This window comes from Anabrus simplex, chromosome 2, assembly GCF_040414725.1.
Source record: "Anabrus simplex isolate iqAnaSimp1 chromosome 2, ASM4041472v1, whole genome shotgun sequence".
NCBI classification, from domain to species: Eukaryota; Metazoa; Arthropoda; class Insecta; order Orthoptera; family Tettigoniidae; genus Anabrus; species Anabrus simplex.
Genome location: NC_090266.1, coordinates 380230993 through 380257008, shown reverse-complemented (window position 1 = coordinate 380257008; position 26016 = coordinate 380230993). Strand labels below are relative to the sequence as shown.

Here is a 26016-nt window from a genome sequence, read left to right as displayed (position 1 = left end):
AATTCATCTTTAATATCTGGTTAGATTAATATGCCGGCAACAATAGTAGTAAATAATACAGTGAGTGCTTTCCTAAGCAGGGAATGGAAATGTCTAATTATTTTTATGAACTGTAGATACTGTTGCTAAAAAGTGGAGGTAATTAGTTTCTGATATCAGTCTGTTTTATGAGCATCATGTTATGTGGTTAGAAATGGTTTTGTGGTGCTTGAAGTCTAACATAGTAGCATGGAGCGGGGTAGACCTCGTTTCTAGGAATAAGGAAAAGTCTATATTAAACAACCAGTAGGCGTGAACTCTGTCTTCGTAAAGTGCAGAAAGATAAAATAATAATAATAATAATAATAATAATAATAATAATAATAATAATAATAATAATAATAATAATAATAATAATTGTTACCGTGTTTTGGTGGTAGGTAGAGGTGTAAGAAGGTGCGGGCGGTGAATAGGTCTCAAGCTACTAAAGTGAAATTAATTTTAAAATTTAACAAGGTTATATTTTCTTTTCAAAATTAGGTAACAACAAATAGAACAGGTACTTAGTAGCCGAAACACGATTGAAAAATACATTTACATAGGTACCCCATTTGGGGCTTCAAAAGTCAGAAACATAATTCTTGAGCAATGAGCCCAACCTTACAATGAACACCATACAACAAAGGGGCCGAAAACCCCCAAACATGCCAGAAACATTTGCTTCCAATTACACCCAAAAGCCTCCTTGAGGCAGAAGCACAATTTTCAAGAAAGGGCAACTTCCCCCTAAAATACAAGCCTATCATAGGCCACTCCAAACTCCACTTTTAAGCTGTCCTCCAAGGACGTATACACAGGGGTAAAATACCCAACCTACTGAGGTCTGTTAAATAACAAGAAGGTTAATACATGACCTCTAAAATACAATTTGAGAGGAGGCGAACTTGCACTCCTAATACACTTTGCTTAAGACCTACTTGGCACTAGGCCGTTAATACAAGGGCTAATCCCATACTACAGAGGTGACTTAATAGCAGTTTACATTACATTACGGAAGAATTGGTTGAGAAAAATAAGTTCACCTCAAGACGAAGTGAGTGGGAGCTCGAGAGGGTTAAGCACTCTCTATCCCGATATGTCGTTTTAAAAGAGAATATATGAAAAGAGTAGTTACATTTTAGGAAAAGGTTACATGGTTGAACGCTTAGAACCCGCCCCGAAAGTTAAACTGCTGAGCTAGCAAAGAAAGAAGTTATTAATCGGCCATTACCTTGTTGATGACCGCTGCCGAGGAAAGAGGCGCTTCCCGCCTCCTGCTATGTACTTTATACACTGAAAGATGGAACAGAAGTGGCCCGGAGACCCGAAAATCAGCAGTTTATATCCTCTCGCGGAAGGTTCTAGGCGTTAGGGGAAAGAAAACACCCTCCCACAAACTCTTTATTGGGTAGGACCCCGCAACAGATTCAAGTTGGGGGAAGATACACCAGATTGGTCAGAAATTAATAGAAGAAATTCGGGATTGGATACATTCATAACAAGGGGAAGAAAGGGGTAAATATTGCCAACTTAAACAATGACAGAAAGAAATTTAACAAAGAACAAACTCTTGAAATTAAATTTTCTCCAAAAAAATAGTTCTTTGACTCCGCACTAGGTTGCACTATTGCAGATCTTCAGTAGTGTCCTCTAGAAGAGAAAGTTCACACTTCTTACTTCAAGTGAAACAAAACCACAACAAAAATGACACAGTTCAAAAACTCAAAATTTTCCACGTGGTGACATCTTCTGAGAAAGTAGAGAATTAATAGCGTAGATAAAGTTCAGACTTCCTCCAGCAGAGGAGTTTCAAACTGGCGCACATTTTAAATTAGCGGAGTGGAGGTGTACCGCCCGGTACAGACCTCCCCCCCCCCCAAAAGTTCCTCCCGGGGTGACACATGAAATTGTTTGAAAACAAAGTCCAAGTTTTGATGTGAATATGAAGATAGATTGCAGAAGCATTTATGAGATTTTCTAAATTTAGTTTGTTTCAGTTTCAAAATTTCGTTGTTGCAAGTGAAGTAAAGTCTTTCTGTTTGTAGAAGTTGAATTTCTGAAGATAACTTTTTATACTTGAAAGTGAAGGGAAAAAAAATTTTCAAAGTCCACCAAATATTGCAGTTGAATTCCCAAGTGTAGTCATTACTTATAGTAACTGTTCATGTAGTAGATGGTGATGAAGTGGGATGGCCAGACCGGCCGTTGCGGCTTGCGTCCAAAGGAGGCCGCTCGGACCCCTCAAGTACCCTGAGATACCGCTCGCCCGCACTATGAGGGGAGCAGAGGTGTTGAAGCACGCCGCGCCCGCGGTGAACATATACAGGCTGCGGGCAAGTAGCAGGTCGTGCGCCGCACATCAGCCTTGGCCGGGAGGAGAGCTCCGGCTCGCCGTGCACACGTCGTCCTCGCTGGGGCCGAGGGGGCCCGTCCTCTGCTCCAGTTGCTGCACGGCGCCGCGCGGCTGCGGGGGCACTGAAACATTAAAGCTTGGCGGCAGAATTGTGTTGGACCATCATCTTTTTTTTTTTTTTTTTTTAGGGGCACAGGCTTGGTGAGGAGGTTGAGGGGTCAGCGGCGTGCAGATATCCATGGCATTTACTCAAATCAAGCCACAGTGTGTATTGAAGCAGGAGACGGGAGCGTGGTAATGGCCGAGGCAAGGACAGAATGGCAGTTTAACGGATCGGGGAAGGTTGTACAAGAGGCTTACATATAACCAAAATATTATAGAAGGGGCAGAAAGCCTTAAAAGTTGAACTCAAAAAAAATATAACCTTCATATTCCTTTCAAATTATATGAAGCAAGTTGACACAAAATTTACACTGGTTTCACCTGTGACAGGTGAACCCTAAATATCCTCTCGGTGGCTGGATTGCTTACTAACAACGTAACTGGCGTAAGAAAATCGAGAATGATACAAGGCCCATGAAATCTGGGGGCAAGCTTGCCCGCGGGAACAAAATTCTTGACCATTACCTGGTCACCTACATTCAAAGTGGTGGGTCTCCGTCCACGATCATACCTTTCCCTAACCTTTTCATGAGATACCTTAAGATTGGCTTTAGCCTTCTTCCAAAGATCTTTAATATTATCCGGATCTATTGTCTCGGGTAGAATGTCACTCAGAGACCAGAGGTTAGAGAGCGGCGAGTTGGGAACAAACTTGAACATCAAAGAAGCTGGAGTGAATTTATGTGATTCATGAACCGCCGAATTCAAAGCAAAAGCTAACCAATGCAGGGACGTGTCCCACCTGGAATGATCATCATGATGATAGGCAATCAGTGCGGACCTGAGGTTACGATTAACCCGTTCAGCCAGAGATGGTTGAGGGTAATACGCAGAAGTAGTTACATGAGAGATGGATAAGTCAAAACAGAATTTACGAAATAAATTAGATGTAAAAGCCTTAGCATTATCAGATACAATATATTGGCACGGACCAAAAGAAGCAAAAATAGAATTTAGGCAAGTAATGGTAGACTGAGCGGTAGCCAGCTTAGTCGGAAATAACCAAGAAAATCTGGTAAAACCATCTACACATACAAGGATGAATTTGTTGGCATTTCCCTTCGACTGGGGGAAGGGTCCTACATAATCAATATACAGGCGTTCCATGGGGCGCGATGCTTGATGCGAAGACAAAAGGCCTACCTTGGTGGACATGGTGGGTTTACTAATCAAACAGGATTTACAAGCCTTTACTAGTTCACGGATTTCACCGTCCATACCTTTCCAGATGAACATTTCACGAATCTTTTCACGAGTTTTAAAGATTCCAAGATGCCCCCCTAATGGGGTCTCATGATAGTACTTGAAGATCATAGGCACAAGAACAGCTGGAACGACAACCTTCATCATCTTGTCATGCCTCGAAGGGCAACATAAAACACCATTCCTCAGAACATAAGGGACAACATGTTCCCCAGAAGAAAGGGTTTCCATTATCGGAGCCAGCGTCGGATCTTCATGTTGGTATTTCTCGATATCCCTAAAGAGCATGGGGGCATCAGTTAAAATGGCATTAACATCAAATAGTGTGGACTCGGGAGGTGATGAACGGTCGACCGGTTCATGGTCCTCAACGTCGTTTGAAAACATACGGCTGAGTCCATCAGCAACAACATTTTCAGTACCTCTGATATGCCTGACATCGAATTGGAAGGCAGAAATACGGATGGCCCAACGGGCTATACGACCAGTACGACGCGGCCTACCTAAGACCCAGCTTAAGGCTTGATTATCTGTCTCCAGGTCGAATTTGACATGTTCCAGATAGAGACGGAACTTTTCTAAGGCAAATAAGACTGCCAACCCTTCGAGCTCATAGATGGAATACTTGGCTTCTTGAGCCGATAGAGTCCTAGATGCATAGGCGATGGGTCGCCTCCCTAGTTCAGTCTCTTGAAGAAGGACTGCAGCTACAGCTGACGATGACGCGTCCGTTTGGACGATGAATTTCTTTGAGAAATCAGGCATAGCAAGGACAGGGGCATTACAGAGAGCTAATTTCAGATCTTCAAAAGCGGCTTGTTGAGAAGATCCCCACTCGAATTTGATGCCTTTCCTACGAAGAAGGTTTAAGGGCGCCGCTCTATTAGCAAAGTTAGGAATGAACTTTCTGAAGAAATTCACCATACCAATGAACCTGGCGATACCTTTAATGTCCTTGGGAGGTTTAAAATCACGGATGGCCTGTGTTCTAGAATGATCGACTGCTACACCATCGGGTGACACAATATGCCCTAGGAATGACATAGAGGGCTTAGCAAAGGCAACCTTGGACAACTTAACAGTTAACCCAGCCTTACGAAGGCGATCGAGAACTTCTCGCAGATGATCTAGATGTTCTTCAAAAGTCTCTGAAAATACGACGACATCATCCAAGTAGTGATATAAGTACTCAAATTTGATGTCGGAGAAGACCCTATCTAGTAGCCTAGTGAGTACAGCTGCTCCGGTGGGGAGCCCGAAAGGCACGCGGTTGTATTCGTATAAATTCCAGTCCGTAGCAAACGCTGTAAGATGTTTAGACTCTTCGGCAAGGGGAATTTGATTATAGGCCTGATTCAAGTCCAAGATAGTAAAGAACTTGGCCTTACGAAACCATGAAAAACAAGAATGAAGGTCGGGAAGGGGCACAGATTGTAACACCACCTTCCGATTGAGAGCCCTGTAATCAATGACAGGCCTGAAGCCTCCTTGGGGTTTCGGGACCAAAAAAATAGGCGAAGAATACGCTGACTTAGAGGGCCTAATAATACCGTCCTTCAACATCTGATCGATGATTTCATTTAGGGCCTTCATTTTAGGTGGAGATAGCCTATAAGGTGGAAAACGGACAGGAATCGAATCCGTGACCTCAATTTTGTATTCAACAAGGTCAGTAACACCAAGAGTATCAGAGAACACCTCGTGAAACGACTGACACAGTTTGCGAATACTATCAGCCTGCTCCTCAGGTAGATGTCTAAGGTCTAACAACATCTCATCCTGGGTAGGCGAAATAGAAGAACATGACACAGAATTACACTTTAATAGTGGTATTTTACAACTAGAAGCAAATTTGAATGTGCACGACCTAGACTGGAGATCGAGCACAAGACCAGTGTGAGAAATAAAGTCAGCTCCCAATATAATGGGGCAAGACAACTGCTTGGCCACAAACAATTTAACTTTCCATGTAAACTTAAAAATACGAATTTTGACCAGTAAGGAACCTAGAATTTCTAATGGAGATGAATTAGCCGATACGTATTGAACAGGAGAAGAGACATAGTCAGGAAGTTTACAAACCGTTTTCAATTTAGAATACCATTCAGCCGAAATAATCGAACAAACACTTCCTGAATCTAAGAGAGCTGTTATAGGCTCGTTATTTAATTCAATCTTAAGAAAAGGAACAGGTGCGGGGGTATCCGCCGCAATCCTAAGACATTCTTTAGGGCATTCAAAAGATGAATTTGAAGTCTGATCGTTCTCTAAATTTACAACCTGTTTACCAGGGGCTGAGTCTCGGGAAGATGGATTAGTCGACTCAGCCGAAGCCACTAGTCACTTTTTATTATTGGCATAGGTAGAATTTGCACCAGAAGTTGAGCAGGAGGGGGTGCTATTCGAGTTTGGGCAATTCTTGGCGATATGTGAGAAGGCCCCACATTTAAAACAGCCTTGTGCTGAACCAGCTCCATTATTTGCCCTACTACTTTTGACCAATGGACATTTATTGCGAAGATGGTCAGGCGACCCGCAAGCATAACATTTACGGGGTGTGACTGGTCGGCGAGGTGGAGGCCGAGTATTACTAAACGAAGGAGGGGGTTCTTTTGCCACACGCAAGGAATCGGCGTACCTAACTCCTTCCGCTGAGACGGCCAACGCTTCAAGTTCAGAGAAAGTTTGCGGGCACGCCGCGAAACACAAGTATGACCTATAAGATGGTGAAATGCCTTCTACAATAGCCTGTACAATCTGATCTTCAGGAAAATGAAGGGCAAACACCCTAGTGTAAAACTTAATGTCCTGTATGAAATCAGCCAAGTTTTCATCCAAGCGCTGTACACGTTAATAGTACTTCTGAATAAGGGAGGACCTGGCCCTAGCCGGGATGAAATTAGCTAGCAAATGGGCATGGAAATCCTCAATAGATGATTGCTCGGCAATGGCTCTTACGATTTTATCTGAGAGAATACCAATAGCATACGGATAGATGATTTGCAAAATTTGACATGGAGAAAGAGAAAACACAAGGGCATGATCCTGAAATTCAACTAGAAATCTTAAAAATGAAATTACATCACTGGTGGTATTAACAGAAAACTTAGAAATACCTCTGAGCAACATTGCCAATGGATGAGGCAAGCTGCTAAACCCAGGTGACATAGTAGGTAAAGGTTTCAATGGCAAGGAAGTTAATTCAGAACGGATGTTACTCAACGATGCACGGCGTTCAGGCTCGTTGTCCAATGGGGCAGGGATAGTTTGAGCAGCAACGGTTATCCTATTAACTTCTCCCTTGGGAGGCGCTTCCTCACTACCAGAATTCACTATGGTGGGTTGATCAGATTTGGGAGGAACTTCCCCAGTTAACAATTGAGTGACCTTACTAGATAATTCGGAAATATTTTCCAGGAGCGTACTAGCTTCCTTCCTCTGAACGTCATTCAGTTTTAGAGACAACAGATCGTTAACCCTATTCGAAAAATGATATAGCCTACCTTGCACACGCTTAATTTGATTCGGAGACGGATCATTTTCATCAAAAAAACTAACTACAGAAGCTAGCCCAGTAATATTCTCGACGATCGTGGAAAGAGAGTCATCAATTTCTTTCTCTCCCAAATTGGGGATGGAAATGGGCAAATCTAGGGACTCTCTAAGCTTGTTAGTGTCTACTGCAACCGTGCCTCCAGATTGCACATTTCTGATAGTTAATTCATAGATCAACTCCTCCTTGCGCAAATAGTTAAGATGAAGAACATCGCGAGGGCCGGGCATGGTGACAGAACAATTTTGAAAAACTCAAAAAATTCCAGCAACTGGGAAAATAGTTAGAGTTCGGAACAAACAAAGTTTAGCCGTCAAAAGGGGCTAAATTGAGACCCATTCAACCACGCTCTGCTACCACTTGTTACCGTATTTTGGTGGTAGGTAGAGGTGTAAGAAGGTGCGGGCGGTGAATAGGTCTCAAGCTACTAAAGTGAAATTAATTTTAAAATTTAACAAGGTTATATTTTCTTTTCAAAATTAGGTAACAACAAATAGAACAGGTACTTAGTAGCCGAAACACGATTGAAAAATACATTTACATAGGTACCCCATTTGGGGCTTCAAAAGTCAGAAACATAATTCTTGAGCAATGAGCCCAACCTTACAATGAACACCATACAACAAAGGGGCCGAAAACCCCCAAACATGCCAGAAACATTTGCTTCCAATTACACCCAAAAGCCTCCTTGAGGCAGAAGCACAATTTTCAAGAAAGGGCAACTTCCCCCTAAAATACAAGCCTATCATAGGCCACTCCAAACTCCACTTTTAAGCTGTCCTCCAAGGACGTATACACAGGGGTAAAATACCCAACCTACTGAGGTCTGTTAAATAACAAGAAGGTTAATACATGACCTCTAAAATACAATTTGAGAGGAGGCGAACTTGCACTCCTAATACACTTTGCTTAAGACCTACTTGGCACTAGGCCGTTAATACAAGGGCTAATCCCATACTACAGAGGTGACTTAATAGCAGTTTACATTACATTACGGAAGAATTGACCGGGCGAGTTGGCCGTGCGTGTAGAGGCGCGCGGCTGTGAGCTTGCATCCGGGAGATAGTAGGTTCGAATCCCACTATCGGCAGCCCTGAAGATGGTTTTCCGTGGTTTCCCATTTTCACACCAGGCAAATGCTGGGGCTGTACCTTAATTAAGGCCACGGCCGCTTCCTTCCAACTCCTAGGCCTTTCCTATCCCATCGTCGCCATAAGACCTATCTGTGTCGGTGCGACGTAAAGCCCGTAGCAAAAAAAAAAAAAACGGAAGAATTGGTTGAGAAAAATAAGTTCACCTCAAGACGAAGTGAGTGGGAGCTCGAGAGGGTTAAGCACTCTCTATCCCGATATGTCGTTTTAAAAGAGAATATATGAAAGGAGTAGTTACATTTTAGGAAAAGGTTACATGGTTGAACGCTTAGAACCCGCCCCGAAAGTTAAACTGCTGAGCTAGCAAAGAAAGAAGTTATTAATCGGCCATTACCTTGTTGATGACCGCTGCCGAGGAAAGAGGCGCTTCCCGCCTCCTGCTATGTACTTTATACACTGAAAGATGGAACAGAAGTGGCCCGGAGACCCGAAAATCAGCAGTTTATATCCTCTCGCGGAAGGTTCTAGGCGTTAGGGGAAAGAAAACACCCTCCCACAAACTCTTTATTGGGTAGGACCCCGCAACAGATTCAAGTTGGGGGAAGATACACCAGATTGGTCAGAAATTAATAGAAGAAATTCGGGATTGGATACATTCATAACAAGGGGAAGAAAGGGGTAAATATTGCCAACTTAAACAATGACAGAAAGAAATTTAACAAAGAACAAACTCTTGAAATTAAATTTTCTCCAAAAAAATAGTTCTTTGACTCCGCACTAGGTTGCACTATTGTAGATCTTCAGTAGTGTCCTCTAGAAGAGAAAGTTCACACTTCTTACTTCAAGTGAAACAAAACCACAACAAAAATGACACAGTTCAAAAACTCAAAATTTTCCACGTGGTGACATCTTCTGAGAAAGTAGAGAATTAATAGCGTAGATAAAGTTCAGACTTCCTCCAGCAGAGGAGTTTCAAACTGGCGCACATTTTAAATTAGCGGAGTGGAGGTGTACCGCCCGGTACAATAATAATAATAATAATAATAATAATAATAATAATAATAATAATAATAATAATAATAATAATAATAATAATAATAAAAAACAATAATAATAAAAAACATTTCCTTCTTTCCTGGCCTCTTTCGTAAAGCAAAACAGAACGTCGAAACTGACACGCAGACGGCCTAAATGGTATCAAATAAAATGTCTGGAACATGGTAGCTGAGGCCATACGATGATGATGACGACGATTACATTATGTACATATGTGTAAGAAAAGTACATGTAATCCCCCCTCCCCCATCTGGTGCTTACCGCATGGGGCTACAGCCCTGATGGGCTTTGGCCTACCAAACGACCGCTGCTCAGCCCGAAGCACAAACATATTACGATGTGCTGCGTGACCAGCAGACGAATCCTCTCGGCCGCTATTCTTGGCTTTCCACACCAGCGCCGCTATCTCGCCGTCAGATAGCTCCTCAGTTATTCTCATGTACGCTGAATGGACCTCGGACCAGCCCTCAGATCCAGATAAAAATCTCTGACCTAGCCGGGAATGGAACCTTGGACCTTCAAGTAAGAGGCAAGGTGTTGAAAACAAACTGTATAGTACAAACGTCGGAAATTTTATTTTTATTGAACATCTCCCTTGGTAAGTTATTCCAATCCCTAACTCTCCTTTCTATAAACGAATATTTGTTCCAATTTGTCCTCTTGAATTCCAACTTAATCTTCATATTGTGATCTTTCCTACTTTTAAAGACACCATCCAAACTTATTCGTCTACTGATGTCCTCCCACGCCATTTCGCCACTGACAGCTCGGAACATACCACTTAGTCGAGCAGCTCGTCTCCTTTCTCCCAAGTCTTCCCAGCCCGAACATTGCAACATTTTTGTAACGCTACTCTTTTGTCGGAAATCGCCCAGAACAAATCGAGCTGGTTTTCTTTGGATTTTTTCCAGTTCCTGAATCAAATAATGCTGGTGAGGGTCCCATACACTGGAACCATACTCTAGTTGAGGTCTTACCAGAAACAAATATTCTCTCTCCTTTACATCCTTACTACAACCCCTAAATACTATCATAACCATGTGCAGAGATCTGTACCCTTTATTTACAATTCCATTTATGTGATTACCCCAATGAAGATCTTTCCTTATACCTTATACCTAGGTATTTACAATGATCCCCAAAGGGAACGTTTTAGAATACATCTACGTATTTAAAATTCCCTCAATGAGATGTTATAATGTTAGGTAAGCAGTGCTGACTACATGCACATCCCTGATAACCCTACTCCTTTCACTTGTTGGACTGTAAACACGAGAAAACTCTAACTTTACTGATGTAGTGCGGCTATCTAGTTGTCAGGCGACTGGGAAGATTTGCTTAAGTCTTTAGAATATGGTACAAGAAAAGGGCAAAGGTAAAGTTAGCTTCATATCATCAAATAAAAACAGGTAGGTGCCCATGACTTCGTTGCTAAGCCCCTTAAAATATAAATCATCACTCTCACCATAATTGGATGCCGTTATGCATCACTAGACCAAGCGCCAAAAGTTGGTTGCGAGATAATCGCGTTTAAATTTGGTTCTCTGTGTAAATTCGAGCGAACATAATTTTACTAAATATGGTATTACTGGTGTTGTAGGATAATAGATTGTACCTTCTCACCAAATTTCAACATTTTTGTACTCGCACTACATAGATTTTCTTGAAGAAATGGCGCTTAGTCTATTGATGCAATTTAAGGTTTTTCTCAAGTGCGAATAATGTATCACGATGCTACACCAAAAACCCTCAACTGTTGAGTATCTACTGAGTAAAACTTCAAAAAATACAACGTGGCGGCAGCCACGATTAAAAACTGAATCTCCTACTGTCTGAAAAGGCCCGCTAAGTGCTTGATCCACCACGAGCCGCGCCACAACTCCGGTACATTATTCAAGTTTTAGATGGAGAAATTCTAGAAGGAAAGCTATTCTCTAAAGTCGTTGCTATAACGACTTACTGATTTGATGAATTTCAACTTATCTGAGTCAAATACATTTGTAAGACATGAGCCATTGTAGTCTGTACAATTTTTGAATGGATTTTCCTTCACGATGGGCCTATTATGTTCTGAGAGTACAGTATTGACGTGATATTTTTAAGCCTTGTTTTGTTCTGCTTGAGACAGAAAATGTGATTAAAGATGTTTTCTCCCATAAATACACACAAATCACTGGATAGGTAATAATATTGTTGCTCTCAGTTCATTCAATCTCGAAATCAGGATATCCATTAAACCTATCTACGTCATCCACGATGTCTGAATCTGCTTGAAGATTCTGGTAAAATTGTTTGGCATCTGCAGGTATTAGGTGCATCAGCGAACCAAAGTCTCTTAGTTTGGCTTCAGAGATAATAGGTTTTCCTTTTGGCCAAAATGGTATTAATGCCTGGTGAAAGGGAACTCTACTTTCCCGTGGTCGTCTCTGTCTTGACTTATTTAGATTTATTTCCTGAGATTCACCATCAAATTCTAGAGAGTGATTCTCAGACTCAACCTTCTTAGCAAGCTGCATAAGTAGCATTGTCCTTCTCCTTACTTTTGGGAGTACTTGATACATCGCTTAACTTCGTCACTTGATAAACTACTCAGTGTATCACCACGTAAAAATGTCAGCACTATCGAAAACGCGGGCTCCTTCGCTGTCATCCGCGCGCAATGTGAGGAATGTGGCGCTTGGTCCAATGATGCAAACTGGAACGTCGCATAGTCTACTGATGCAATTTACATTTTTACTGATTCCCGCTTTGTTGCTTAGGTTTTCTGTTTATTAACAACTAACGGCCTCTTGTAATGCAGTGGGGAATTTTTTATAAATAGTTCAAGCCTTCCTCTACAAGATGGCGCTAAAATCTCAATTTTCGTCAAATGGCGCTTAGTCTACTGATGCATAACGGCATCCAATTAATATAATCGAAAACAGGTAGGGCAGGTATTATGAAATTAGGGAGCAGAATCTTAAAAGTACCTGGTAAACGGTGATCATATAAACGCAGATGGATGAAGGCAGGATGATTTAAGACATACCGGTACCCAGGAAAAACACATCAGTATATACAAGTAGACTGTTAGAATGTTATTTCTGAACACATTCGCGTGATATGTGCTGTGGTATGGAAAAAAACGGACGATAACAAGACCGAGAAGTACAGAGGCCATTGAAATATGGTGTTAGAGGATAATGCTGAAGGTGAGACGGGTAGTTAGGTCGCAAATGAATAGTTACTAGTTTTCGAGAAGAGAGCATATGGCCCTGAGGTTCACTCAGCCTACACCAAAAATGAGTACCAGGTTAATTCCTGGGGGCAAAGGCGGCCGAGCGTAGAGCTAACCACTCTACCCCATCACGTGCCGAGGTTAACAATGGTGGAAGCCTTTACCTTCCACTCCTCCAAGGGCCTTCATGGCCTGTGCGGAGGTGACTTTGCTTTGCTTTGCTTTCGAGAAGAGAACAATTTGTCGAAATTCTACGCCCCCCACAAAAAAGGTAGACTTAAAGGACGTTGGAGGGATGTAGAAGAAGGATAACATGGTCTGGTATAATAATAATAATAATAATAATAATAATAATAATAATAATAATAATAATAATAATAATAATAATAATAATAATCTCTTTTAACACAGAATTGACCCTCTTAACGATTCCTACTGTAGTCTCATTATTAGCTCGCTGCACATACAGCTTATTAGATGTAAGACGACAACTGACCAACCAGAGGATCAGTGTGACAACATCCTGAGCCGCACCGCTTGGTTTCCGAGACCAAGTACGCTGCCACTCGCATAAGACAGCTCCTCAGTTAGCCTCACGAAGCCGAGTGAGCCACGGTCCAGCCCTTACTAAAATCTGAATCCTGAATTTGTCGCAGTGTTGAGCACATGGATTCCTAATTGCCAAGGGAAGTGTATGCTACAATATTGTGGTGAATGTACAAGTTTTTCGCAGTCTATTAACATCGCCGGAGATACCGTGAGAAGGTTTTCTATATCATCTCCCCGAAATTCGCTCCTGGTAACTGTTAAAACCACATCTCTATTCTACTAGGGTATGCACTGTATTTCCAGGCTTCTAATTTTGAATCTAGATGTAAAGTTCCATGATGGCGATGTATTGACGTCATTCGATTCTGAACTAGATCTATTTTACTTATTCCAATCTCCATATCCTTTTGATGTAGATTTACTCATCGGGGTGTGTTTTCTCGGTGCTTCCGTGTTGATTTTTGTAAATTAACATCATTTTTAGATCCGAAAGTGGTCATATTGAGGTGAGAACTATGTAATTCGGAACAATAATAATTCCCATGAAATCTGTCCATTTGTAGGTCAACTCGTCGTCATCTTGTTCACAGTCCGTGACACGTATCTAACCTGTGTGTTCTTTATGCAGTCGTATGAAATCAAAACTTGAAATTATTTGTAGCGTTTGGAGTTTATGAGGGTGAACCCACGAAAAACCCCTTGTAGGATGGCTGAGAGTGTGATCAAAACCCAGCCCTCTCCTCAGCTGCTTTTACGAGGCTGAGTGCGCCTCATTCTAGACACTCAAACCAGACTCAAACCATACTGTAATCTGTAACAGAGCCAGGAGTCGATCTCGGACTGGGAGGCTAATACTGTATGTATGTTTCAAAACCATAGCGGAAGATTCCCAAAAATCCTTCCAATCATTAAATATTTCACTTAATAAACCACTTAATAATTAATACCTAATTACACCACGCTGTTATCGGTAGCCATCATTAGCTGAATTATAACAATTTTAACAGGGAGCTATGGGCAATGACATAAGGTAATCGTGTGGTTTGTAACGTACTAGACGTCGATCAGTATTACCCCTAGAACGACACTAACGGGTCAGTGGTTACTGTAATACTACCTGAACCTCCCAATTAGCATGCATTGCAGTGGGCAGGAAGTCACTCCACCCACTATGGAAGTGCAGGCAGAAGTTGGACTTCACCGTACGGTTCATTTCACCATACGACAAATACCTTCATTAGCTAAACAAGTACCTACCACATAAACCAAGAACTCAAATGAGAACCAAAATGATGACACATCATTCTCTGTTATTTCCTTGTTTTTTAAAAGATTACTTTCGTATTTTATTTCCTACTGATGCCTTTGCTGGCGAGATGTAGTGTTTATAGTGCACTTTGTCTTCTGGTATGGGCTATATCAAATGTGTTACTTTCATTGACCTGTCTCAGTCTCATCCTTGGCTTTGACAATATGAAAGTGACTGAGGTATGAGTGATGCTAGTAATACCATTCCTTATGCAGCCAGTCCCTGTTATGAATGGTGTGAAAATATCGCTCATAGGGTCGGTTGGTGCATACATTTCAGTGGACTTGGCAGACTGATATGTAATAGCAACTGCTGGCTCGGTGAGGAAAGCAACGGGAAACTACCTCACACCTCGTTTCCCTAGTACGCCTCTTCAGTGACGCCTAGGCTATTTATGACAGCTGTTGGCGGAGCTGCAGAGGATCAAACCAGCCTTCGGGCTGATTACCCAACATACATTTCCTACTGTTGAATACCTTCCCTTGAGTGTAAGTAGAAAGGGCAGGCAGATTGGTCCCAGCACTGAAGTAGGACACATCTCTCCCTTTATCCATTTTAAGACTCTACTAATATATTTTTATTCTTCGTCAGCAAGAAATGGAATGGGTCTCCTCGCCCCATCATGAAGCTGTATCATTAATTAGGCCTAAATGTATGAACAGATATATTGTAATTTTTACTCAATACAGAGGCAAACATTGATTCAACGTATCCTCCTTGGCTGAATGGCCAACGAATTAGCCTTAGGTTCATAGGAGCCCGGATTCGATTCCCATTTGGTCAGGGATTTTAGCACCGTTTGGTTAAATACTCTAGTTCGGGGGCTGGGTGTTTGAGATTGTCACTTATAACCATACCATGGCGGTCATTGTGTTAATATATATCTTCATTTACATGAAACACGTCACACTACCAATCACCACAGAAACACTAAAGAGTGAATACATCCCACTACATAGGTTTAGGCCAGGAAGGGCATTCGGCCGTAAAACTGAGTTTGAGCTACATTAATGCCTACCCCAGAACATTGTAAAAAGGCTAGAAAAGAAGTAGAGGATTTGCTTTACAAAGGCGACGGGGAAAGAGTTTACCACTATATCCCACTAAGTGTCGAGGTTACGGATAGGGAACGCATTTACTTTCATTCCTCCAAGGGACTTTATGACCTGTACGGATATGACTTTGCCTTATTTCCTGTGTAGCACTGACCGTACAGATCTAACCTCACATTACATGTATTCGAGTAATCTTCCTCTGCATGTACAGGTAGAAGAAAGAGAATTGCTGTTACGAGGCCTACAGCTGTGTCCCATGTTAATATTAGTTCATGTGAGAATAGAGATAAATTATGTATGTAATACGAAGATGAAGAATGGGTGTAAGGCAAAGAATGAATGTCTTAATTTAATTGGCATCACCCCTAGTAATCTCAGACGAGAGATTCACACAATCGTCCACCCTTCTATAACGTTATTCCACCTAATAAAAAGACGTAATTGAATTAATATTTTTTAAATATACTTTAGCACGATAAAAGAAAGATGTATATCTTGCAAAAAACACTTGTAAAATATAAAAGAAAAAGTATCACCAGTGTCTTCGAAAAATAATACTCAAATATCTTGAACAATGAACGCTGGCGAAACGAAAGAAACCTTGCCTTGAAATAACAAAAAGAGATGAGCAATTCCCGGTATTTACTGGTTAGAGCTTTTCTTCCTGTATAGGAATGGTGAAAAATTCTAAAAATATTTATGGTTTGTTTAGAGGCCCTATTTTTCGGCTCGACTTTAAGAAACAACTATGATTAAAACCACATGAATAACTTGATGTAATAACTTAAGCTTTTCAGTTAGTCGACACGTGATAAAGTTTTAAATTAATTGGATGAGTGGTCAATTTTAAAAACGTAAATGCACACGTTAGGTAAAAGTGCGCAGAATTATCACATAAATTGTTCAGAATACTGATACGGAAGACATAATTCAAAGACTGGATAACTAATATTAAAAAGCACCTGGAAGAGAAAGACATATTAGATGGTGTACAATGTGATCTTACACAAACAGGAGGGACAAGTGCGCTACATGTTTCGATTGGATATTCAGATCGAGGAAAAATTAATACTAGCGTTTTCATTTCGAAGCGAGAAAGTCACAATTCTTTTATTTTATTAAAAGCTTACAAAATACAACCATGTCTTCTACTCGTAAAAAGATACAGGTCCATATTGTTTGCAAATTGTAAGGGCCTCATATGAGTTCTCTATATTTTTCGAGAAAATACTGGTACTACATCGTCTGTTTGTCTGCTAAGACTTCATTCCGAAGGCTGGTTAGATTCTCAAAAAAAAGCCCCGCTAAACGTTATGGGCTTTGGGGAAACCATAAAAACGCATAGTAGGGCAATAATGAGGCAAAGAAGGCAGGATGAGGAGTACTATTGCTTTCCTAATTAGGCCAGAAAATGTTACTGCAACACGACCAGCCCTGCCAATGCCATCTTTCATAATAAACAGACGCACTAGTCGTGGTCCGAATGTCAACACTCATACTGCCGCAACTTCCATACTGTCACAGCCATAACAAGAATGAAACTTCAGTAGAAGCTGGTCTATGCCACGAGACAGGTGCAAAAATAGTCCATCCACCAAGAAATAGAAACAGGCTAAAGGTAATACTGTATATTGTATGCACGCTAAAAATAGTGGTCACCGGGCGAGTTGGCCGTGCGTGTAGAGGCGCGCGGCTGTGAGCTTGCATCCGGGAGATAGTAGGTTCGAATCCCACTATCGGCAGCCCTGAAGATGGTTTTCCGTGGTTTCCCATTTTCACACCAGGCAAATGCTGGGGCTGTACCTTAATTAAGGCCACGGCCGCTTCCTTCCAACTCCTAGGCCTTTCCTATCCCATCGTCGCCATAAGACCTATCTGTGTCGGTGCGACGTAAAGCCCCTAGCAAAAAAAAAAAAAAATAGTGGTACCATTGGAAAGAACACATATTTCTAGCCCAGAAAAGAATTGTATTCACCCATTACAGGTAATTTTCAGTAAATTAGCATGCGTAACACATGCAAAACAACAGTTCAAGAGGCCTCTACAATGTTTCCCGCTTCTGTCTGTTAGCTTAAAGTGGAACTAGTAAAACACCATACATGAGGTTTAAAGTGAAGGTGGTGGTGGTGGTGATTATTCTTTTTTTTTTTTGCTAGTTACTTTACATCGCATCAACATACATAGGTTTTATGGCGGCAATGGGACGGGAAAGGGCTAGGAGTGGGAAGGAAGCGGCCGTGGCCTTAATTAAGATGTAGCCCCAGCATTTCCCTGGTGTGAAAATGGGAAACCACGGAAAACCATTGTCAGGGCTGCCGACAGTGTGGTTCGAACCTACTATCTCCCGAATACTGGATACTGGCCGCACTTAAACGACTGCAGCTATCGAGATCGGTAAGATTATTCTTTTAAGAGGAAGTACAGCTAGGCAACCATCCTCTTTAAAGTGAAGTGTGGAGTCATTATTTGGCATGCATTCTTAAAGGGTAGTACCAAGGAATAAAGAACGTATGAGGTTTGAGGGTTAATTTTTTTTTTTTTTTTTTTTTTTTTTTTTGCTAGTTGTTTTACGTCGCACCGACACAGATAGGTCTTACGGCGACGATGGGACAGGAAAGGGCTAGGAGTGGGAAGGAAGCGGCCGTGGCCTTAATTAAGGTACAGCCCCAGCATTTGCCTGGTGTGAAAATGGAAAACCACGGAAAACCATTTTCAGGGCTGCCGACAGTGGGGTTCGAACCTACTATCTCCCGAATACTGGATACTGGCCGCACTTAAGCGACTGCAGCTATCGAGCTCGGTAGGGTTAATTTTAGTAACAGTGCATGAAATTACTCATCAAAGTATTGTTATTACTGTATATTATAGCTTTATCATTTACTATCTAAATGATTTCAAGCCATTGTGCGTTAGTGAAGAGACCATATGTATGACAAATTCATAATAATAATAATAATAATAATAATAATAATAATAATAATAATAATAATAATAATAATAATAATAATAATAATAATGTTATTGGATGTATGTCCCATTAACTACTTTTTCGGTTTTAGGAGACGCTGAGGTGCCGCAGGAGTTCTTTTGGTGCCAGTAAATCTACCGACACGAGGCTGACGTACTTGAGCACCTTCAAATACCACCGGACTGAGGCAGGATCGAACCTGCCAAGTAGGGATCAGGAGGCCAGCGCCTCAAACGTCTGAACCACTCTGCCCGGCAATAATAATAATAATAATAATAATAATAATAATAATAATAATAATAATAATAATAATAATAATAATAATAATAATGTCCGAGTCCTTGGCTGCATGGTCAGCGTTGAGGCCTTAGGTTCAGAGGGTGCCGAGTTCGATTCCCGGCCGGGTCGTGGATTTTTAATCGCGTCTGATTAATTCTTCTGGTTCGCAGACTGAGTGTTATGTTTGTCCCAACACTTTCCTCTTTATACTAGAACAACATACCACACTACCAGCCACTGCAGAGACACACAATAGTGATTACATTGGCGTCAGGAAGGACATTCAGCCATAAAACAGGGCCAAATTCACATATGCGACACAGTTTGCACCCGCGACCCCACAGATGTGGGAAAAACGGTATAATAATAATAATAATAATAATAATAATAATAATAATAATAATAATAATAATAATAATGGTTACACATCTCTTCAACTGCTCTTTTAAGGAACGCCAGGATGTCAAAATTTTATTCCGCAGGAGTTCCTTTAACGCGCTAGAAGCCAACGACAGCGTACACAGAGACAATACATATGGTTTTCCTCACACCTTTCAGCTTGATAAATTCCTTCATTACACAACAATTTCAATCAATATATTGTAATTCAATATGCTTATTGGATTTCATATATGAACAACTAACACAACGGTTCTGTTAAATGAATACCACCAAGCGAGTGGATTCACGGTTTGGGTCACCTACCTGTGAGCTTGCATTCGGGAGATAGTGAGTTCGAACCCCACTGTCGACAGCCCTAAAGATGAATTCCCATGGTTTCCCAATTTTACACCAGGAAAATATGAGGGTTGTACCTTAATTAAGATCACGGCCGCTTCCTTCTCATTCCTAGCCATTTCCTATCTCATCGTTGCCATAAGACCTATGTGTGGCGGTGCGACGTAAGGCATATTGAAAAATTTAATACCATCTTTAATGCTAAATCTGACTTATTTATATGTAAGAAAGAAAATATACAAAATTTTCTGCCTCGTCTAAATTCAAAACCAATGATGACCGTAAGGTGAAATGTATGCGACATATGGCACTGTCGTAATGTTGTAGTGCGATGTTAGCAAGAGTTTAGCAATGTCCTTCGTAGTTAGATGAAGATTCTGCATAAACTTTTTTCCTATTTGCTTTACGTCGCACCGACACAGATAGGCCTTAAGGCGACGATGGGATAGGAAAGGCCTAAGAATGGGAAGGAAGCGGCCGTGGCCTTATTTAAGGTACAGCCCCAGCATTTGCCTGGTGTGAAAATGGGAAACCACGGAAAACCATCTTCAGGGCTGCCGACAGTGGTGTTCGAACCCACTATCTCCCGATTACTGGATACTGGCCGCACTTAGTGACTGCAGCTATCGAGCTCGGTCTGCATAAACTTAGTCGAAGTATTTTCCTACACATATCCATCAAAAGTATAACCTTCTTGAGCAACGAAATATGTTGCAATGAACACGAGAGTCCTAATAGTCATGTGGCTCTTTCTGTTCTTATAAAAGCATTAAAGGGCTGCTTAGCCGAGGCGATAAAAGCGTTCGCGGTTGACCCAGGAGGACGTGGGTTCGGTTTCCCATAAAGAAGTCGAAACATTTAAGAGGACATTTCCGCTCTCGGGCAGGCACGTGATCCACGTGATACACTCAGCCTACACTAGCAATGAGTGCAAGGTTAATTCCTGGGGTCAAAGGTGGCAGGCCACAGAACTAACCACACTATTCCAATCCGTACCGTGGTTACGAATGGTGGGAGGCTTTCACCTTCCACTCTTTCAAGGTACAGAGATGATTCTGTCTTCGTTTTACAACTAACATTAAAAGTGTTGCTTCAAGAGATTTCAGAGGAGTGATTATGTGTTGGTAACACTGCATACGTAAGTGGTCGATATGCATCAGACATGGCGAGTGCTATGTTCTGTAACGCCTTATGAGTGCTGACAACAGGTACTGGTGTCGCATACCAAACGTGGCCCGTGCCTTTTATGGCAAAGTGTCAAGTGTCTTGGCTTCCGGTTTTCGTTTTGTCACCCACAACAGATAACTGGCTTTAATGGGAGGTTTCCTCTGTCAGTGTGACTCATACCAGTTGGCATACATTCCACAAGCTAGATGACATTACCCACGTCCGATGGAGGAAGCGATCACCAGTCTGGTAATAAATCAGCATAGGAAACAATTATAGGCCTACTGGCAATAGGACGTAGATCTTAGAACACAAAGTTGAATATGCAGCATAAGGACACGGCAAGTTCAGTGTGTCCGGTCTTGCAAGAATTAATAGCTAGGGCGCAATCTTGGAGAGAGTTCAGACCAAAAATATGTATCAACTAATATGTTAGAGAGTAAAGTCAAACAGGAAGTTCAAGATTACTTCTTCTTCCGTTATTATCATTATATACAAAATAGCATGTCCTGACTGACTGACTGACTGACTGACTGCCTGATGACTGACTGACTGACTGACTGATTCATTATCGCCGAGCCAAAACTACTGAACATAAAGAAATTACATTTTGGGGATAAATTGTATTACAGTGTAGGTGCTCACTAAGAAAGGAATTTTGGAAATGCCGTCGCTAAGGGGGTGAAAAGGGAGTGAAATTTTAAAATGAGTATATCTATATCCAAAAACCTTAACAGTATAAAGGCGTGAAAATTGGTATTTGGAGTCTCCTTTAAAAATAAAGAAACACGCATTTTTTTTTTTTTTTTTTTTTGCTAGGGGCTTTACGTCGCACCGACACAGATAGGTCTTATGGCGACGATGGGATAGGAAAGGCCTAGGAGTTGGAAGGAAGCGGCCGTGGCCTTAATTAAGGTACAGCCCCAGCATTTGCCTGGTGTGAAAATGGGAAACCACGGAAAACCATTTTCAGGGCTGCCGATAGTGGGATTCGAACCTACTATCTCCCGGATGCAAGCTCACAGCCGCGCGCCTCTACGCGCACGGCCAACTCGCCCGGTACACGCATTTTTTGTTACCGAAAAATCCTCTTATGGGGATAAAATAAGTGAAAAAGGGGTTGGATAATTTTGAAGAGGATGCTTATATCTCACAAACTGAAGATTTTACAGACGTGAAAAGTGGTACGTGGAATCTCCATTATAAATAAAGAAGCGTGCATTTGTTTATTTTTGGAAAACTCATTAACGGGGGGATAAAACGACGAAAAAAGGGAGTTAAATTCTTTTGATGAGGATACTTATATCCAAAAAAAGAAAACTGAACATGTACCAGACGTGAAAATTGGTATTTGTAATCTCCTTTAAACATTAAAAAAACCTGTATTTTTGTTTTCCGAAAGTTCCCTTAAGGGGATGGGGTGAGAAGTGAAGAAAGAGTTAAACTCTTTTCATGAGGATACCTATATCTCAAAAACTGAAGATGTTATAGACGTGAAAATTGGTACATGGAATCTCCTTTAAAAATAAACACGCATTTCTTGTTTTCGAAAAATACACTTAAGGGGCAGTGAAAAGAAGTGAAAAAGGGGATAAATATTTTACTGTAAATGAGTATATCTCATAACTTAACATGTTGCAGACACAAAAATCGGAATTTGGAATCTCCTTTAAAAATAAAGAAACACGTCAATTCTTTTTCGGAAAATCCACTTAACGGGGGAGGGGGGAGAAAGTACTGAAGGAGGGGTTAAATCCTTTAATGGGGATACTTATATCCCAAAAACTGAACATGTTACATATGTGAAAAGGGGGGATAACAAGACGGAAAAGGGGGTTGAATTCTTTTTATGACGATACCTACATCACAAAAACTTAACATATACCAATCGTGAACATTGGTCCTACTTGGAATCTTCTTTAAACATAAAGAAACCTGTATTTTTGATTTTGGGAAATCCACTTAAGGGGGTGGAGGTGGAAAGAAGTGAAGAAGAAGTTGAACTCTTTTTGAAAATCTGTAATTGAAATCTCCTTTAAAAATAAACATGTATTTTTTGTTTTCGAAAAATCCACTTAGACGTGGGGGGGGGGGGTTGAATTATTTTTATGGGGATACTTATATCTCAAAACTGAAGATGTTACAGATGTGGAAATAGGTTCCTGGAATCTCCTTTAAAAATAAGGAAACACGATTTCTTTTGTTTTCGATTTGAGAGAGGACTGTTTCTTACATTCAAATTTCTATAGCATGTCGCATGGTCATCTTAGCCCCTAAAGGCAATACCACAAACGTGGTTTACAAAGAGATTCTGGGGTAAATACAACTCCATTTTTTGTGAGTTTTTAAAATTTAGGGATTTTCAGATGAAGTTTTATTTCAGTACCGAGGAACGGTTACTTTTATCAAATTACGAAATCCACGCGAGGGAAGCCGCGGGTAACAGCTAGCTCAATTAATACTAAGAAACTGCAATAATAAATATATTGTACACCTTCGCAATTACGCAAATTCCGTAACTGAAAGTCAATCCGACAACTACAATTAATCTGCTGAAATACAATATTATATTCCGATATTCTTCATACATTTTGCTAGCAAACTGCATCAGTCACCACTGATCTGCATTTAGGACTACCGTTCAGTTCTTTTCTTAATTGATTTCAAAAAGTTGGATTTTGGTAGATCGTTCCAATCATTAATTTCTCTTTTTCTAAACGAATATTTGCCCAATTTGTACAGTTAAACTACTGTACAATGTTAACTTCATATTATGATCTTTCATACTTTTCAAAACACCGCTCAAGCTTATTCCTCTACAAATCCCATTCCACGCAATCTTTCGGCTGACAGCTCAAAAAATAGCGCTTAGTCAAGGAACTTACTAGAAAATTGAATCTAGCAAAGAAGGCAGCTAAGGATAACATGATGGCAAGCATAATTGGCAGTCATACAAATTTTAGTGAAAAGTGGAAGGGTATGTATAGGTATTTTAAGGCAGAAACAGGTTCCAAGAAGGACATTCCAGGAATAATTAATGAACAAGGGGAGTGTGTATGTGAGGATCTTCAAAAGGCAGAAGTATTCAGTCAGCAGTATGTAAAGATTGTTGGTTACAAGGATAATGTCGAGATAGAGGAAGAGACTAAGGCCAAAGAAGTAATAAAATTTACATATGATAACAATGACATTTACAATAAGATACAAAAGTTGAAAACTAGAAAAGCGGCTGGAATTGATCAGATTTCTGGGGATATACTAAAGACAATGGGTTGGGATATAGTACCATATCTGAAGTACTTATTTGATTATTGTTTGGCCGAAGGAGCTATACCAGATGAATGGAGAGTTGCTATAGTAGCCCCTGTGTATAAAGGAAAGGGTGATAGACATAAAGCTGAAAATTACAGGCCAGTAAGTTTGACATGCATTGTATGTAAGCTTTGGGAAGGCATTCTTTCTGATTATATTAGACATGTTTGTGAAATGAATAACTGGTTTGATAGAAGGCAATTCGGTTTTAGGAAAGGTTATTCCACTGAAGCTCAACTTGTAGGATTCCAGCAAGATATAGCAGATATCTTGGATTCTGGAGGTCAAATGGACTGTATCGCGATTGACATGTCTAAAGCATTTGATAGGGTGGATCATGGGAGACTACTGGCAAAAATGAGTGCAATTGGACTAGACAAAAGAGTGACTGAATGGGTTGCTATATTTCTAGAAAATAGATCTCAGAGTGTTAGAGTAGGTGAAGCTTTGTCTGACCCTGTAATAGTTGAGAGGGGAGTTCCTCAGGGCAGTGTTATCGGACCTTTATGTTTTCTTATATATATAAATGATATGAGTAAAGGAGTGGAATCGGAGGTAAGGCTTTTTGCGGATGATGTTATTCTCTATAGAGTGATAAATGAGTTACAGGATTGTGAGCAACTGCAACGTGACCTCGAAAATATTGTGAGATGGACAGCAGGCAATGGTATGTTGATAAACGGGGCTAAAAGTCAGGTTGTGAGTTTCACAAATAGGAATAGTCCTCTCAGTTTTAATTACTGCGTTGATGGGGTGAAAGTTCCTTTTGGGGATCATTGTAAGTATCTAGGTGTTAATACAAGGAAAGATCTTCACTGGGGTAATCACATAAATGGGATTGTAAATAAAGGGTACCGATCTCTGCACATGGTTATGAGGGTGTTTAGGGGTTGTAGTAAGGATGTAAAGGAGAGTGCATATAAGTCTCTGGTAAGACCCCAACTAGAGTATGGTTCCAGTGTATGGGACCCTCACCAGGATTACCTGATTCAAGAACTGGAAATAATCCAAAGAAAAGCAGCTCGATTTGTTCTGGGTGATTTCCGACAAAAGAGTAGCGTTACAAAAATGTTGCAATGTTTGGGTTGGGAAGAAATGAGAGAAAGAAGAAGAGCTGCTCGACTAAGTGGTATGTTCCGAGCTGTCAGCGGAGAGATGGCGTGGAATGACATTAGTAGACGAATAGGTTTGAATGGCGTCTATAAAAGTAGGAAAGATCACAATATGAAGATAAAGTTGGAATTCAAGAGGACAAACTAGGGCAAATATTCATTTATAGGAAGGGGAGTTAGGGATTGGAATAACTTACCAAGGGAGATGTTCAATAAATTTCCAATTTCTTTGAAATCATTTCGGAAAAGGCTAGGAAAGCAACAGATAGGGAATCTGCCACCTGGGCGACTGCCCTAAATGCAGATCAGTATTGATTGATTGATTGATTGATTGATTGATTGATTGATTGATTGATTGATTGATTGATTGATTGATTGATTGATTCCTCTCCTTCCTCCCAAGTCTCACAGCACAAATACTGCAACATATTTTTCGTACACTATTTTCTCGGAAATCATTCAGAACAAACCATGCTGCTTTCCATTGGTTTTTTTCCACTTCTGGTGAGGGTCCAATATATTCGAATCATGAATTGAGGCCTTACAAGAGACTATCCATACTACATACTACAACCCCTGAATACCTTTAGGCCTACTAGGATATCTTTGTTTACAATCTCGTTAATGTGATTACCCAATGAAGATATTTTCTTGCATTAACATGTAGGTATTCACAGTGATCTCCATGAGGTACTTTCACTCCATCAACCTAGTAATTAAAAGGAGAGTGCTTTTCTTCTTGGTGAGACTCACAACGTGACTTTTCACCCCGTTTACCATCATACCATTGTCTGCTGTCCATCTCGCAACATTAGCGAGGTCTTTTTGGAGTTGCTCACGTACCTCTACTCCAGGCAAAACATCATCCGAAAAA

The 26016-nt window shown here is 40.8% G+C and overlaps 1 protein-coding gene across 1 annotated transcript in view; it reads right to left on the bottom strand.

Moving 5' to 3' along the window:
- The window catches only part of LOC136862850 (transient receptor potential cation channel protein painless), an 81355-nt gene that overhangs the window by 3295 nt on the left and 52044 nt on the right, over window positions 1–26016 (bottom strand). The gene's annotated exons all lie outside the window — the stretch shown is intronic.